The 14,571-nt window shown below is 46.8% G+C and overlaps 1 protein-coding gene across 1 annotated transcript in view; it reads left to right on the top strand.

Moving 5' to 3' along the window:
• Positions 1-1,085: 1,085 nt before the first annotated feature.
• The window catches only part of Cers4 (ceramide synthase 4), a 36,005-nt gene continuing 22,519 nt past the window's right edge, over positions 1,086-14,571 (top strand). The window contains exon 1 of the mRNA XM_021169920.2: positions 1,086-1,281. The gene's annotated coding sequence lies outside the window, so the exon portion shown is untranslated. The remainder of the gene's footprint in view (positions 1,282-14,571) is intronic.

The following is a 14,571-nucleotide window of genomic DNA, read 5'->3' as shown; positions in this document are numbered from 1 at the left end:
TTGGCATCTGGTCTATTTTTCACCCTTGGTTTATCAAACTCAGGGACATCTGTACACTAGACAAGCAGTCTACCTTCTGAGCTAGACTTGATGTCCTTATATTACATTCTCTTTTACAAAGATGACAAGTTATTAGAAGCCTCTTCCCTTCTATTGGTAACTGCTTGCCCTAGAATTGTCTTTCCTCTGGTTGTACTAGGCAAGGAGAGGCCAACATCCTCCTGCATTATCCTGGGTCAAACAGTGGAAACAGCTATCACCCACTCTGACTTGTATCTCAGCTTAATCTCTCAGATCTTGCCTGACCTTTGCACCTCACAAAACCATAGCTGACATATTAATGTAATCTCCCTTCTCCTCTTCAATCCTGCGGACAGCTTCTTGGTGGGCCCAGGCCCAGCAATCCTCCAGGTTGGTCTGATCAACTCCAAGTACTCATGCCCTGGGGTGCTAAGGCCTGCAGAATGATCCAAGCTTTCTTTGCAGAGCCTAGCAGTGCATCTGAGAAACGGAGTGCAGGCAGAAAGACAAGCCAGAGCATCACAAAGAAGAGACCTAGAACTGGAAAACAAGATCCAGAGAGAGTGCTTAGTAGACGCTGCTGGGTTCAAACGTCAGAGATATGCTCTGCAGAAACCTACAGCATGGCTGGAGAAAGGCCAGGTGCCCACAACAGCCTCGGGTCGGGGCGGGGCCTGATAAAGCTGGACTGGGCTGGGGACCAGGCCTTGCCAGTTAGAGGAAGAGGCTGAAAGCAGGGATTGGGGTAAGGAGTAGCAGACCAAGGGTAGAGTGGAGTTGGGGGCGGGTCCTGGCGGCGGGTAGGGGCTGTGGGCGGGGCCCGGAAACTGAAGGAGCTGGTAATAGTCTAGGGCGAGGCTGGAGGGAGGGTCCCAAGGTTCAGGATTAGGGGCTCAGGGGGCGGTCTGGAGGCGACAAACGACTATAAGGTGGGGTCTTGGGAGGGGCCTGGTGGCGTGGGGGCGAGGCCAGGCAGCCGGTTGGGCAGTTTAGGGCTCAGGGTTTTGGACCAAGCGGTTCTTTGCGCGCACTGGGCCCGACTGCACTGAAGCCACGCCCTTTTCCCCTGCTCAGACCACGCCCAAGGCCCCATCAAACTCCTCCCAGAGGCCCCCTCCGGTCCTATTTCCTCCCTCGCGGGTGGAGACTCTGTAGAGAGGAGTTTCTCGGCCCAGAGCGGTCTGCGGCGTGTCTAAGGCATCTTCGGGTTAGCTGATCTCCGCACCGCCTCGGCCTGCATCTTGCTTTCTGCACCTCCAGGTAAGCAATCACCCCTCTCTGGGGGCGCCGCCCCAGTAGATACCCTCGAAACATTCCTCTCCTCCAGGGCTAAGAGCAGTCCGGCTCGGAGCCAAAACAGTCATTTAGTTTCCCCTCATTCCTCCGACAAGGTATTTCTCAAGGTTTCCCATCTGGTCCGGGATCAGGTTGCGTTCTCCGGAGAGCTGTGGTGCCCTCATGGCGCAGGTGCAGGTGGTGGACATGAATAGAAAACGCGCGGGAGAGAATGGGGGTTGTCGTGACGTGGGGAATCCGGACTTGTGAACAGGCACTGCGCCACAGGAGTGTCTGTCACTGGAGAATTGGTACGGAGCACCTGCTGGGTGCTACCGACCCGACCGGAGAAGGCGAAGGCCGCAGACACAGCGATTCGGGAACCACGTAGACCCAGCCTCTGGGAAACAAGGGAGTGTGTAGAGCACTATACAAATACTGGAGGAAGGGGGTTGAAGTGTTGTGAGGAAGCCTATGATGTCTGAGGGAAAGGGGCAGCCTGTCATGAGGGCACCTGCTATGGAGAGCTTTCTGGGCCCAGGCCACAAAATCCTAGGGAAATGGCCAGGCTGGTGCGTTTGCAGACCAGAAAAGAGGCTGGAGTGTATACAGGGAAGAAAGAAGGTAGGGAGTGGTTGACCAGGGCTTGGAAGACAATGAGGAGCCCACAGCTCCATCCTCCGGGCTGTGTGTACAAGGGATGTTTAAGGCAGCAAGCAACAGCCATCTGATTGTGTCTTGAGAGGAAGACCCTGCCCTATGCTAGGAAAGCTGAAAAGACACCAGGGCAGCCTGGGCGTCTGGCTGGGCCCCTGATAGAAGGTGCGTGAAGTGATAAGAGGTAAGTTAGAAATTCTGTGTTTTCCCCCAAGAAGAATTGTGTTTCATGCGAGTTTGGAAGTGAGATGTGAGGAAGGTCTGTGTGGAGCTTTCCGAGGTGGTCTTCTAAGAATTTGGAAGGGGCCTTATTTTATTTGGGGGGAGGGCTAGGTTGAATCTAGGGCCTCATGCTAGACAAGCACTCGGCCGCTGCAGCACTTTGCTTGCTTCCTTCCTTTGTGTGTGTGTACTCACTTGTGGTGTCAATGTGTGTATGAATGTGTGTGTGCATCTATGTGTGTGTGAGCTCAAGTGTGTGGAGGCCAGAGATTGACTTCTTATGCCTTCCTCTCTCACTCTCCATATTAGTTCCTGAGACAGGTCTCTTAACTGAACCTGGAGGTTGTCATACTTGCATAGCAAGCGCTGTACTCACTGAGCTAGCACCAGCTTAGTCCTTAGGTTTTATTTTGAGACCACCTCACTAACTTTGGTTTTTTCGAGACAGGGTTTCTCTGTGTAGCCCTGGCTGTCCTGGAACTCACTTTGTAGACCAGGCTGTCCTCGAACTCAGAAATCCACCTGTCTCTGCCTCCAGAGTGCTGGGATTAAAGGCATTGCGCCATCATGCCCGGCTCACTAACTTGTTTAAGCCGTCTTTGAATTCATTCTGTAAGCCAGTTATGCCTTGAGCTTGCAAAATCTATGAGCTGATATGGGGATGTGGGAGACAGGGCTTCCTAAGAGAGCAGTTTGGGCTCAGCCAAGGTCCTAGGCACCAGTGCAGTCTCCAGTGGGGTGACCTGGACCTGTTGGTTGGACGGAGATCCGCAAGAAAGGAATCTCAGACTATGAACTTGCCTTGGAAGCCCCACATCCTTTAGAGCGTGCCTTTTCCCAGCCGTAGAGTCAGTTTGAGTGGAGTTCCAATAGCATCACTCGGCCTGCCTTGAGCCTTCTCTGAAGGCCAGCCAGGTTGCGGGAGTATTGGGGAATCTTCTTTACCTTCTCACTTTACTCACTCCTAAAGGGGGTTGTTTCCAGGAGTCAAGGAGAGAAGAGGCAATAGATAGAAGCTGGGAACTCCTGGCTGCAGGAAAGGGTTCTGAGCTTTTGTTTGCCCATCTGGAAAATGGGTCTGAAGTATCTTTCTCCTTACTGGGTCCACAGCTGTTGATAGTACTTGAAAATCTGTGCCCTTTACATTCCTGAGAACCTGTGGTTGGCTTCCATGCCTACTCTGAGGAGAACACTATCCTCTTCCAAATCCAAGGCTGTTGGCCAGTAGAGGGGTGGGGGTGGGGGCATTTAGTTGGTATAGTGCCTGGGAGGGAGTGAACATTTAGCAAAAGGAGCCTCTGGGCTTACTAAAGAGGACAAAGAGAGTGGGTAAAGGCCCCTACTCCACCCTGAGATGACACAAGAAAGCATTGCAGTGGGGAGTGCTCCCCTCTGATCTGGGGAGTGCAGTGGGGAGTGCTCCCCTCTGATCTGGGGAGTGCAGTGGGGAGTGCTCCCCTCTGATCTGGGTGCCGCAGGTTGCTTTCCTCTCCAGTCTGGGCTTGCAGAATGGTGCAGCCCTCCGGCTAGTGGGTTTACCTCATTTTCCCCAGTTGTAAAATGGGACCAATAGCATTTAAACTCCCCGTATAGTTAAAAGAACTGAGGACAATGCCTGGCTAGTAATCAGTGCCTGATGAAACTAGTCTGTTAACACAGGGCTATTGCAGAGTTCATGCCTCAGGGTAGAACTGAGTGCAGTAACACGGCTTGGCCCAGAGAGTGTCAGGGAAGGCTGCATCCTGGCTGGGTGACAGCTGTCTGTGTTCTGGGTTACATGGGATGACTGGACGGAAGAAAGAGAAACACTGTGGGATGAATTCATGCTTTCTCAAGCAGCAGGGGGATCAGCCTCTCGAGGACTGAATGCTGGCAGCTTCCTAGAAGCGCTTTAAAAAAATTACTTACTTTACATCTAGACTGCAGTTTCCCCTCCCTCCTTTCCTGTCAGTCCTCCCCCCTATCCATCCATCCTCCCTTTCTTTTTAGAAATGGGGAGACCTCCCATGGATATCAGCTAGTCTTGGCTTAGCAAGTTGCAGTAAGACTAGGTGCATCTTCTCTTGAGGCTAGATGAGGCAGCCCAGTTAGGGGAAAAGGATCTAAAGGCAGGCAACAGACTCTGAGACAGCCCTACCCCTGTTGTTGGGAGTCCCACATGAAGACCCAGGCGCACAACTGTTACTTATGTGCAGACGGCTTAGGCCATCCCTATGCATGTTTTTCTAGAAGTGCTTTTTATTGTGACACAAAAGGCGCTTTTAGCAGGTTAATTTTAGCAAGTTAATTTTTTGTTTATCAAAACCTTGTATCTGATCTAGGGTTCATCTTGAAAGAACCATCGCCTAAGCAATTCTAAGCCCTAGTATGTCTTGGGACTAAGTTATGCAAACGCTCTGAGAACAACCTCAGAAGATCTTAGCTAACAACTGCTGAGAAAAGCTTAGGTGCCAGCCCTCTGGAATTCATGCCAGATAGAATGGCTCTGTTAAAATTCTGCTATGGTGATTCAACTAAGGGTGGATTGGGCAGAGGAACAGTATTCCAAACCAAAAAGGATAAGCAGATACAAGGCTCCACGCACATTGCTGGGCACTTGGAGGAGTAATTAGTAGAGATTTGAAAGAACATTGAGATCTATGGGGGCTGGAGAGATTGCTCATTGGTAAGAGCATTGCTCATTGGTTCTTGCTTGCAGAGGACCTGAGTTGAGATCCCAGCACCCCCTATTAGGTGGCTTACAGCAACTTGGTGAAACTCTAGCTCCAGGGAATTTAATGCCCTCTTTTGGCCTCTTTACGCAACATAGTCATGTTCTTGTGTTTTCTGCCAGCCTCAATCCAACACCTATCAACCAACTAACCACCCCTCACCCCACAAAAAAACAAAACAAAACAAAACAAAAAAACCTTGAAGTCTAGAGGAGAGCAGGATGGCTAGGCCTCAACAGGGAATTTATATGTTATTTTAATCCTAGAAAACAAAACAGTGGGTGTGCATGGTGCTTGTGGTGGCAGGAGCCAGGAGACCAGAATAGAGGTGACTGTTCTAGAGAGGTTTGGATGGGTGAGAATTCAATGAATCTTGGATAGACTGGGTGGGATGGAGCTGTGGTTGGAGAAGACACTAATGTTTGTGGCTGACATGAGATGAACATTGTTACATTGAAGTCAGCAATCTGTTTCTGGTATCTGCCCTTTGTCATGTCTTTGGACCCCAAGCTGGTAGAGGAGTGACACAGGGCAGGCTTTGGAGGAACAAAATGGGAGCTAACTGGGAGACAGGGCAGGACATAGGTGGGAGGCAAGGACCAAAGGTGCTATGGGTTTAGTAAAGAGGAAGTCTGGTCAGCAATATGGCTCACTGGATAAAGACCCTTGCTGCCAAGTCTAATAACCCGAGGTTGATCTTCAGAATCCATATGGTGGAAGGAGAGACCTAACTCCTTTAAGTTGTTCTCTGAGTGTCACATACACTGTGGCACTCATGTACCCACATCCACATGCATGAGTAAGTAAAATGTTGAAAGAAATAAAAGAAAGGTCATGTCTAGAGACCTAGATCAAGGTAGAAATCTTGCTTAGCATGTGCAAAACCCTGATTAACATCCCAGGAGTACAAAATAAATACTTAAATTAAAATATAAATAAGAAACTGTCTCTGAATGCCCTTACTGGCAAGAATCTTCCTCCCATCTCTACCTATTCTTCCACTCCTCAGCCCTTTATGCAGCACTTTTAAATTATTCAGAGTGGTGTGTACGGTGTGTGTGCGTGTGCGAGTATGTGTGTGTGTGTGTTTGTGTGTGTGTGTAACTTGTAGGACTAAGTTCTTCTACCATGTGGGTCTCAGAGATGGAATTGGGTCAAATTTGGTGGCAAGTGCCTTTACCTGTGGGGCAATCCTGCCTCCTCCTTCAGACCTTCTCTAGGACTTCTTTAGTCTCTTTCTAATGGGACCTCTCAAACGCAGCATGACCTTTCTCCTGTTCTGGACTGAGATGCAAAGGCCCTAGGACCCTCACAAACTTGGTGTGTGTTGGGTATGGCAAGGAGGCTGGCGTGGCTGGAATAGAGTGAATGCGAGGAAGAGTTCTAAGAGGAGCAGAGGCAACGACCTGCAGACCAACCACAGCTGACCCTTGGAAGGCCCTTACTCAAGAGCAGAGGAGGAGTTGGAACTTTTTGCTTTCTAATTTTGTTCCATATGTGTGTCGATGAACCCTAAAAAGAGGAAGACAAGGCCATATTCTTTTTTCCACCAAGGCAAGACATCTTCTCTTTACACATGGTAGGGTGGCCCAGGGAAACTTCCTAGAGGGGTCCAGATTTCCTTCTTGCCCAGGGGCAGGGAAAAGGAATTAGTCAGGGAGAGAATTCTGATTGCCAGTGTGGAGGTAGGAGCTGATAAAGGTCACACAATACATAGAGCAGGGCAGCAGGTAACAGGGGCCTGAAGGATGCAGAGATGGTGAGCCTGGAGGAGAAACCACAGAAGCCAAGCAGGTGTGTTCTGAGGATGGGGCAGCTACTGACCAGTGGCTACTCTCTCCTCAGATGATGGAGATTAAACTTGTTCCTTTTTCTTGTATCTCACATGGGCAAGAGCTGGTCATTTGGTTCTCGTCACCTAACCCACTCCTACTACTGACTGAGTCATTCATCTGCTCTGGCTTCATGAGCAGATTTTGACCCCAGTTTGCTGGAATTGAGATCCAAAATTAATTAATTTTAAGGTAGAATCTCACTATGTAGTCCTGGCCAGCCTGGAACTACCTCTGTAGACCAGGCTGGTCTTTAATTCACAGAGATCTGGCTGCCTTTGCCTCCCTAGTAGTGGCTTTCAGGGTGTGCTACCATGGCTAACCTTTCTTGCTACTGGATACTGTGCTGGGTGGCTGCCCTCTGTCCCTGTCCAAATTTGTGGTAGGTACTCTTTGAACCTTCTTCTGCTTATAGTTGGGGCATGTGTAATGGGGTCACTTTTGGGGCTGAGGCAGAGGGATTGTGTGGATCTCCCTGCCTTGTAGATCATTGGCCAATCCAGTCCCTTCAAAGGGAGCAGACATCAAGGGCGGTGGTAGTGGTGGTTTGAAAGCCCTGTGAGTACATACGGTGAATGACCACATCGGGACCAGCCATCAGGAGGCAGGTCAACTTTACTTGGGATGAGTCAAGGCTTATAAAGATTTGTGGGACAGAGAGTAGGAAGGAACATCCAGGATGGGCAAAGGTCATTGGCTGGGGACTTAGGGTACCTGAAATGCCTCATTAGCATGGTGCAACATTTCAGGAATCTCAGGTTCTAGCTGAACAGGTTTTATCAAGAGAAAGGAAATTGATCCTATAATCTAATTGGAGCTATGTGACATTCCTCAGGTCGACGCATATGTGGGGGCTTAAAATTCCTCAGACAAGGTCAGAGAAGAAGGCACCCCACTCATGTATGGAGTGTCCCATACTGTGCCAAGCCCAGAGGGTATCCGGTCATGGTGACTTTGACCTTAATTATCAGAGTTTTCCCAGAGGCCTGAACTTCTGGGAGATGACAGGGAATACAGAGAGTGATGGAGGGAAGAGAAACAGGCCTCTGGCTGAGAGGTTGGTGAGGATTGTTCTATATAAATGGCTGAGCCTTTCCTATTGTCACTTCTAACCAGTATTCCTTCTGCTGTGGCCATGTCACTTTCTGTGTGTCTTCAGTTCAGTGTATAGCCCTGCCTCAGGCCTTTGGACTGGCTGTTAAGACTGGCAAGAATGACCTGTTTCTCTGCTTTGGCTCCTGCACTTAAAATGTTATCATAGCAAGGAGGCTTTTCTGACCAAGGTCTGGTTATCTTTTCTTTTTTCTTTCTGTCTTTCCCCTTTTCTTTTACTCTTTTCTTTCTTTCACTCCCTTCTTTGTGTGTGTATGTCACTGTAAGCACTTGTGGAGGGCAGAGGACAAGTTTAAGTGTCCCTTCATAGGAGCCATTCACCTTTGTTGAGATAGGCCTCTCACTGGGACCTGACACTTTCCAGTTAGGCTAGGCTGGCTGGCCAGCAAGACCCAGGGATGGGGCCTTTGTCTTTGCCTCCTAAGTTCTGGGATTACAAGTGTGTACCCCCAGACCTGACTTCCTTTTTAAAATGTGGGTTCTGGAGATCAAACTCAGGCCCCCATACTTGTGGAATATACTTTACTGACTGAACCATCTCCTCTGACCTCTGTCTTTCAAATGTAGTCTCTGGGTTCCTCTGTATCCCTCTTCACATTCTCCTCCCTGCCTCATTCTTTTTTCTCTCCACAAGACTGGTTGCTGCCTGATATAATGAAACAAATAATTAACAAAATATACTATGTATCTCTCCTCCACTCTTTTAAAAACATGAATTCCTGAGTTAGCAATAGAATTTGCTCAGCCCCCTGTGTAGACTCTAGTGTGTAGGCCAGTACTTGATGCGTGGTAGGTACCAAGTAAGTGTTGTTGATCAAATGATGCTAGGCATCCAGGTACTCTGGATACAGCCTAAGTAAAGATCAGGCAGGATGTTAAGATGAGGCTCAGTTTGGGTACAGGTTCATAAAATAGGTAAGTTCACCTTCTGGTTCTCAGCTTTCTACTTCATTATGATCTTTGGTGATTCTGTATCCTAGCAAGCTACAAGATGATAGAAGCAACCAGTCTTCAACAGAAATCTCAGCTATGGCTTCTTGGAGACATAGGTAGAGGCCAAAAGGACTTGGGGATGAGTCTCGTTTCTTGGACCTCAAACACTGAAGCAGAGCATTTAGATTTTCCTGTGTTTTCTTTTTCCCAGAATCTATCTGAGCATGAAGGGGCTTCCTCTATTTTGTTTGGTGTGGGCCTCTCTTGAAAGGTGCTATTTAGGCTGAGGCTGGATTTGGAGCCAGCAATAGATACTGTGTTAGGAATCAATAGAACAGTGGTTCTCAACCTTCCTAATGCTGTGACCCTTCAATACAGTTCCTCATGTTGTGGTGACTCTCAACCATAAAATTATTTTGTTACTACTTCTTAACTGTAATTTTGCTACCATTACTAATTATAATATGAATATCTGATATACAGGATATCTGATATGTGATCCCTGTTGGGGTCATTACCCACGTGTTGCAAATTGCTACTCTAGAGGAACAGAACTGGTAGGCTCAATATATATTACAAAGGGAATTTGTTAGCTAGGCTCACATGACATACACTGGGCAGTCCAAGAGTGGCTACCTGCATGTTGGAGAGGGTAAGAATCCAGTAGCTGATCAGTCCTAAAGGTTAGGTAGCTCAGCTGTCCAGTTTGGTACTAAAGTCCTGAACAATTCTTGGAGAGTCTTCAGTCTCCAATGGAAAGTCAAAGTAGCTGAGTTCTACTGTTAGCATAGGATGGTCGGTGCAGTGGCAGCAGCAAAATAGATGCATTTACCAGTAGTCAATGAAAACCAACAGTCAAAAGTAGCCCTGTACCCTTTACCTTGAAGACTTCTTCATATCTAGGCTGCCACCAGAAGATGCTGCTCACACCTGGGTTGGGGGGAGTCCTCTCTCTTCAGTTAATTCTCTCAGGGGATACCTTCAACTGAGTCTAAGAGGCATGTATCTTAGCTGACCCCATAATCTGGTCAAGTTGACAACCAAAGTTAACCATTGTGATAGGAATTGGATGCATTTACTACCTTCTTAGCCTGGTCCTATGGGGAAGAAGTTGTAAGCCAAAGTAATCTAGTCCCAGCAGAGGCATGTCCCTGGAGACATGATGAATTCCCTGAGCTAGCCTGGAAATCCTGGAGGCTTCTTGGAAGCAGTTGCTGAAAAAGTCTCACTTGCAAGGTCAGCAGGGCCTGGGATCAGATAATGGAAATGGTGACTGAAGGACTCATGGCGGGAACAGCTAAGGCAAAGGTCTGGCATCATAGAGCTGCCCAAGGTGCTGTTTCTGAAGTTTGACTGGATCTTGGGAATCTGAGGACACAGACTGAGAACTATAGAGTCAAGGTGATGATCAGTGGGGTTGGGTGGAGTGGTAGGAGGAGCCAGGTAACCATGGAGAACTCAAACTGGCAGGCCAGGAGCCATGAGAAGCCCTCAGACTCGTCATCAGAAGGGATGGATAGGTTCAAGCTATGAGCTGCTATTGGATTGTTATAGGAGGGAAGGATAGGTCCAGAGTGGTCTTCCTTTACCTTCCTGCTACTACCAGTGAGTATTACATCTCTGGTCCATTAAGAGGATTAAAAGCCCCCCAATTAATATTAATTTTAGCTACAGCACTATCTACGGTATTCTCACATTCTCTCCCTCGTTTTTCCCCACCCCTAAGGTGTGTGTGTGTGTTCTATAGCTTTTTTAGTCCTGTGTCCATTACTACTCCTGTCTCCATAGGATGTTCTCACAAAGTCTATAATATCTGGAGGGCAACCCATATGCTGTATGGGTATTTCTCACTGCAGCGCTCCTTTCTGCTTCCCCTTGATAGAGGGTCACAAGCAACATAGATGCTGGTGTCTCTTTAAGACATGACAAGCCTAGGGCTGGAGAGATGGCTCACCTGTTAAAAGCTGATACTCCTCTCACAGAGGATTGGCTTCCCAGCAACACTTCGGTGGCTCACAACCTCCCAGATCTCCAGCTCCAGAGAACCTAATGCCTCTTCTGACTTTTTCAGGCATGTGCATGTATGTGCACATACATGTCTATGAATGTGTATGTATATATAATTAAAAACAAAATAAATATGTACTAAAAGCAAAATGAAAAGAAAAGACAGCTACAGGCATGGTAGCACAGGCCTGCTATCCTAGGTACTTTGGAGCCAGAGGCATGAGGATCATAAGCCTAAGGCTAGCCTAGGAAATTTAGTAAGACATGTCTCAAAATAAGCAATAAAAGAGACTGGGGATATAGCTCAGTGGTAGAGCACCTGCCTAGCATCTTCCAGTGAGGGTTAGGGATGTGGCTCACTGGTAGGATGCTTGTTTAGAACATATGAGATTATGGGTTCTAGTACCACAAACAAAACAAAAACGAAAATGGAAAACCCAAACAATATCAACAACAACAAAACTAAAACTAAATCAAACCTAAATGATTATAGCTGTGGCCACTTGCCACCACCTCATGTACCAGCAGCATCAGGATAGAAGCTGATGTATTTTGTGTTTGTTTTTATGAGCACGTTGCTTTCCTGCAGATGCTGGTTTGCTGAGGGAGCAAAGGGAAGTCTCTTTTGAAAATAAACATGCAGTGATAAGTCACTTAATGACCTAGAGGCACCCTAGGACATTGGTGGTAGGTGAGTCTGTTTGTAATATGAATAGTTAGTTATTCCATGCAGCTTCTTGTTTTAATAAAGAGACTTAAAACAAGAGCTGTTGGGCTGAGGGTGAATTCAGTTGGTAGAATGCTTGCTTAACATATAAAAAACCCGGGTTCAACTCTGGGCAGGGTGTTGTATGCCTCTATCTCAGCACTTAGAATATGAGGGAAGGATGACAAGTCCAAGAGGCTAGTCTGGGATACACAAAACAAAACAAAGTATGTTGGTGCATGCCTTGGGAGCATGAGGCAAGAAGATGGCAAGTTTGAAAACACACACACATACACATACATACACACACACACACACACACACACTCAGGGGTTGGGGGGGAAAGAGGGAGGGAATGTGCGAATGCAGTATGTAGTGTTGAGGTTAAAATTAATATTAATTGTTTTTTTTAACCCTGCCTTTGACCATTCATTTCCCAGATAAAAGACAAAACCTTTACAATTATTATAAGCACATTAACACATTAGAGCTGGGTAGATATAACCCTCTATTGTTATTTTGCCTACTTCCCTGTCAATAACCCTGAGTTACAATTTGTCATGGTCCACTTGGGCCACTCTTATTCCAATTGGCCAGTCCTCATGGCCATGCTTTTGTGATTCACCTGCCCCATGAGATGGCATTGAGATGGTTCAGTGGGTAACAGTGATTGCTGCCCATCCTGAAGATCTGAGTTTGATCCCTGGGGCTCACATTGTAGAAAGAGAGAACTGACTCCTGGAGGTCGTCCTCTGATCTCTACATAACAACAATCCATGCATAAGTGTGCAATAAACAAGCAAACAATAAAAAACTGAGAATACATAATTTCTTATCCAGATATGTCACCCCAAGTCATCCCACCACTACACTTGCTTTCTTTTTTATTCAGGACTGGTGGTCCAAGAATCTACCATCTACTCAGCCTACCATCTACCCAAGAATGGCTGTAGCTCAGCTGATAGGGCATGTACCTAGCATGCATAAAGCCCTGAGTGCCACCCTCAACCTGTACAAGCCAGACATGGTCATGCCTAGCATCCTAGCAGTAAGAGGAAGAAGGAGAATTAGGAGTTCAAGGTCATCCTCAACTACAATACATGAAGAGTTTAACATTAGCTTGGGTTGTAGGATATCCTGTCTCAAAACAGAAGTGGGGTGGGGGGAAGAAACAGGTATCTGCAACACTCCAGATAAGACGCTATACCTGCCCTGTCCACACATGGCCCTAGGACTGATAACTAGTCCTTTCCACCCTAAGTCCTGTCTCTGTGCTTTCTTAACTGATTCATTTTGTGCCTACTGACTTTCTCCCTCACTAGTGCCCTAAAAGAAATATAACCACCCACTCATAAACTGGAACATCCAAAAGTATCAAGGCAAAGAAAAACTAGCAGAAAGCAGACGAACACAACAATAATGGGAACTTGTGTTGCCAGTTTATGTGCCTTCCATGATAGAGGCAGGCTGTCCATGTCGTTTGACGAGTATGTCAAGCTGAGTGACCCGTGAGCTTCCAGGGACCTTCCCATCTTAATGCAGGAGTCCTGGGATTATAGACATCTACTCACAATTCTGGCTTTATATTGGTGTTGGGGATCCAAACCCAAATCCTATCATATTGCATTACCCATTAAGCCACCTCCCAGCCTGTCTTCTTTCTTTCTTTCTTTCTTTCTTTCTTTCTTTCTTTCTTTCTTTCGTTCGTTCGTTCGTTCGTTCGTTCGTTCGTTCTTTCTTTCTTTCTTTCTTTTTAATTTTTAATATTTTTATTACATATTTTCCTCAATTACATTTCCAATGCTATCCCAAAAGTCCCCCATAGCGCCCCCCAATTCCCTACCCACCCATTCCCATTCTTTTGGCCCTGGCATTCCCCTATATTGGGGCATATAAAGTTTGCAAGTCCAATGGGCCTCTCTTTCCAGTGATGGCCGACTAGGCCATCTTTCGATACATATGCAGCTAGAGACAAGAGCTCCGGGGTACTGGTTAGTTCATCATGTTGTTCCAACTATAGGGTTGCAGATCCCTTTAGCTCCTTGGGTACTTTCTCTAGCTTCTCCATTGGGAGCCCTGTGATACATCCAATAGCTGACTGTGAGGATCCACTCCTGTGTTTGCTAGGCCCCGGCATCGTCTCACAAGAGACAGCTATATTTGGGTCCTTTCAGCAAAATCTTGCTAGTGTATGCAATGGTGTCAGCGTTTAGAAGCTGCTTATGGGATGGATCCCTGGATACGGCAGTCTCTAGATGGTCCATCCTTTCATCACAGCTCCAAACTTTGTCTCTGTAACTCCTTCCATGGGTGTTTTGTTCCCAATTCTAAGAAGGGGCACAGTGTCCACACTTTGGTCTTCATTCTTCTTGAGTTTCATGTGTTTAGCAAATTGTATCTTATATCTTGGGTATCCTAAGTTTTGGGCTAATATCCACTTATCAGTGAATACATATTGTGTGAGTTCCTTTGTGATTGTGTTACCTCACTCAAGATGATGCCCTCCAGGTCCATCCATTTGGCTAGGAATTTCATAAATTCATTCTTTTTAATAGCTGAGTAGTACTCCATTGTGTAAATGTACCATAATTTCTGTATCCATTCCTCTGTTGAGGGACATCTGGGTTCTTTCCAGCTTCTGGCTATTATAAATAGGGCTGCTATGAACATAGTGGAGCATGTATCCTTCTTACCGGTTGGGACATCTTCTGGATATATGCCCAGGAGAGGTATTGCTGGATCCTCCGGTAGTACTATGTCCAATTTTCTGAGGAACCGCCAGACTGATTTCCAGAGTGGTTGTACAAGCTTGCAATCCCACCAACAATGGAGGAGTGTTCCTCTTTCTCCACATCTTCGCCAGCATCTGCTGTCACCTGAATTTTTGATCTTAGCCATTCTGACTGGTGTGAGGTGGAATCTCAGGGTTGTTTTGATTTGCATTTCCCTGATGATTAAGGATGTTGAACATTTTTTCAGGTGCTTCTCTGCCATTCGGTATTCCTCAGGTGAGAATTCTTTGTTCAGTTCTGAGCCCCATTTTTTCATGGGGTTATTTGATTTTCTGGAGTCCACCTTTTTGAGTTCTTTATAT

This window comes from Mus caroli, unplaced genomic scaffold (assembly GCF_978045245.1).
Source record: "Mus caroli unplaced genomic scaffold, Mus_caroli_1 scaffold_10, whole genome shotgun sequence".
Classification (NCBI taxonomy): domain Eukaryota; kingdom Metazoa; phylum Chordata; class Mammalia; order Rodentia; family Muridae; genus Mus; species Mus caroli.
This window is presented reverse-complemented; position numbering and strand designations above follow the sequence as displayed.